Genomic DNA, 3,503 nt, shown 5'->3' on the forward strand with positions numbered 1-3,503 from the left:
TCATGCATCTTACTCCTAATTTGCTATACTAATCATATAATTTATAAGAGGGGCAGCTAATATGTCACTTTAAACCAAAGAATTCTCCTAACTCTAACTCATGTCAAGGCTGCCAAAATTTCATGGAACATAACCATGCTTCATTAATTCAATTTTTATCAATTTTTCAACTTAACTTAGCTCAAATTCATAATTAGAAAGATGTAAAAGCAAAGAATATGGCACTAACTGTGACACCCCTTACCCGACTACAGTGTAGCCGAGCATGTTATGCCACTCAGTGTGCCGGAGCACTCTATTTTTATCTTAATTCATTTTTATCATAGTTTTGAATATAACTTGTGAAATATAATTCATTTATTGAAATTGTAATTTATTTGAGGTTCCGAAAATTTTAAAGAAAATCCAGCGAAGTACCGGCTAAAAATGGAGAAAACAGTTCTTCGGAACCTGTGAAAAACACTTCTAATAATCATATTCATCCATTCACAAACTCCAATATCAAGATCTCAATATTTTTCAACCATTCGTTTCTCAATCATTCATCACATGTGATAATCATATAAAATAAATTACAGATAAACATTCACTTTTCCATTTATAAACACAATTCTCATTACTTACATGAACATCAAATTACATTTCGTAAGTTCATTTACACATGAGAAAATAAAATCAATTACAAAATACCAAAATGACAGCTAGTATCCTACCAATGCACTGCAGACGGTGAGGTGACACAGACACTATGCGAGCGTGAGCGGCCTTACAATGCTGGTCTCTCGGGCCCTCTGTCCAAATCTTCAGTACCTACGCGTTGCAAAACACCCTCATTGTAGCAATTACGTACATTCTACTGTTCCGGTGACCGGTGTCGGTCCAGACAGCTAGAACGTTCGGAAAAATGTTTAAACTAAAGTCAGGAACCATAATTAACTTAAATATTAATAAGAAAAATTTAGAAAAAATTTTTGAAATAAAATACAACCAAGTTAAACGAGCCGGTGCCCAAGCGATGGGTAACCAGAGTGAAGTTGCGGTTCTATAACGAGGAGCCCTAGACACAGGAAAAATTCATAAAATAATTTTTGGGACTCCAGAGAAGGGTCATTGAGGTTCCTATGGCATTAGAATGCCAAGAAAATATTTAGAAAAATTTTTCAATCGGTACAGACAATTTTGACCCGTTAAGCCAAACGGAGGGCATTTTGGTCATTTCGCCTTCAGAGGTGATTTTTGGCCGACTTGTCCAGTTAAGTAAATAATTATTATGATTCAAAATATGAATAAATATTGCTAAAAATTAAATTGAAAATAAGTAGAGAAGAAAAGAATAGAAAATGAGAAAAATGCCCATTTATGACATATGATGATGTCATTTACTTTCTCCCAACCAATCACCATTCAACAAGCTTTCTTAAATCACTTAAAAGAGACAAAGAAAGACCAAAAATTCTGGTCATCTTCTTCTTCTTCTTCGTCAAAACGTGACCCTCTCTTCTTCCTCCCTCCATGAAAATTTTCTTTCATTTCCTCCATTTCCCATGAATTTCCACTATAAAACCCTAGACACCTTTCATTAAAACTTGTCCATACAACTTGGGGAAGTGTTTGGCAGCCTAGAAAAGCAAAGAAAGTGGAGTTGAAGCTTAGAAAATTCTGCCCTACAAGAGGTTAGTGCTTACTTATGCAAAGATTTCTTTATTTCCATGTTAGGGACTTGAATTTAGTAGGAATTTGTAAACTAAATGGACTAAATTCATGTGTATACATACCATGGATTTCGGCTGCCCTAAGGAAGGAACAAGATTGAGTGTTTTTGATGGACTTAAAGTGGACTAGAGATCAAGTTTGAAGTACATAATTTTGTGGATAATGACTTAGCTAGTTAACTAGGGTAACTAGTGTGAAATGGAGATGGGAATTAGGGTTTTGAGAAGTGAAAATTTGACTTGGCTTAGGAAATTGTTAGAGAACATTTTAAGGGTCAATTAGTGACCATTTTAGGTAAGTTGACCACAATTTGGACTGAAATAATGCATGGCAAAGTGAATGTGCAGGCTGCCTAAAGACAGACAAGGTAGTGAGATTTCAGTCCACTTATACAGCCATAACTTTGGCTGTGTAGGTCCAATTGGTGTTTGGCCAATTGGACATGAAACTAGGCTTATAATGGCACATTTTTTCTGAAGAAACCATGCCCAAAAGACCAAAGCAAGAGGACCAAAAGTTGGCCCCAATCCGGATACCCTGCAACAGCACCTGCAGAAATGACCAAATGAACAGTAACTGTTCATTTGGCCATAACTCACTGTAGAAATGGTCAATTCACATGAAATGTTTACAGCAACAAGTTAAGACATAGACAAACAACTTTCATGAAGAAATCTACCCCAAATTATGGCCAGAACCTAACCCAAATGGCAGTCACAATCACTGTTCATGTTACTGTAGATTTGGTAATTCTGCAGTTTTGGCAATCCGGCCAGCTATGGTTTTTGGACCATATCTGGAGCTACAAAACTCCAAATGGAGTGATTCAAAAAAGGAAATTCAACTACAAAAAATAAGGAACAACTTTCATGTTTACCATTTCCTCAAATTCCCACTGCAACAGGGCTTAATGGAACAGTAAAGTTAGGCTTCAAAAACTGAAAATTCTGCCCTTTTGGTTTTAAGCATAGAAATGGTAATGGCAATCAATTCCAACAAGTTTTAAATACAAAATGTGGTATGTTTGGGGTGTTAAAACCAATACACCTATTTTTTATCCAAAAGTCAACATTTTTGTTGACCAATGAGGTCAATAGTGACACCAAAACTTGAAATTCAAAATTTGAAATTAGAAATGCATCTAGGGGACTTTAAATTGCAATTGGAAATTAATACTAGCAAATGTAAAACTCAAAATGTGGGATCTTGGTGTAATTAGAATTAACATATCCCTTAAGTATGAAAAAGTCAACATTTTGGTTGACTAGTAAGGTGAATAGTAATCAAAATGAGTAACAAACTAAGATGAAGACCTAGAACCAATTCTAAGCTTAAATGCTTAGAATTGTATGACAAATGTGGACTATGCATCTTAGTCAAAACTGTTAAAAGGAAATTAAGAGCATAAATTTGAAATCCATGGAATTTTTATGGATTACTTGAAACATGATAAATAAGTCACCTAATTGATGTGAATAGATAGTTAGGGCTTATATGCCCATCACAAGTGGAATTCATAAAATATTAGTAACTCAACTTGAAATATAAAATTTGTAATTACATAAGTAGATTCTTAAATGTATAAATGAGAAAGGAAAATGTTTTGAATACAATGGTACAGGTGAACCATTGTTTAGAATTGTGATTAATATGAATAACATAAAGAATGAATAAATGAACCATATTAATGTATGAATGAGACATTAGTTCTCATTATTGTAGAAAGGAGAAGTATTTTGAGTACAATGGTATAAAAAGGATAATTGATGTGAATTGTGATCATATAAATG

Source organism: Hevea brasiliensis, chromosome 8, assembly GCF_030052815.1.
Source record: "Hevea brasiliensis isolate MT/VB/25A 57/8 chromosome 8, ASM3005281v1, whole genome shotgun sequence".
Classification (NCBI taxonomy): domain Eukaryota; kingdom Viridiplantae; phylum Streptophyta; class Magnoliopsida; order Malpighiales; family Euphorbiaceae; genus Hevea; species Hevea brasiliensis.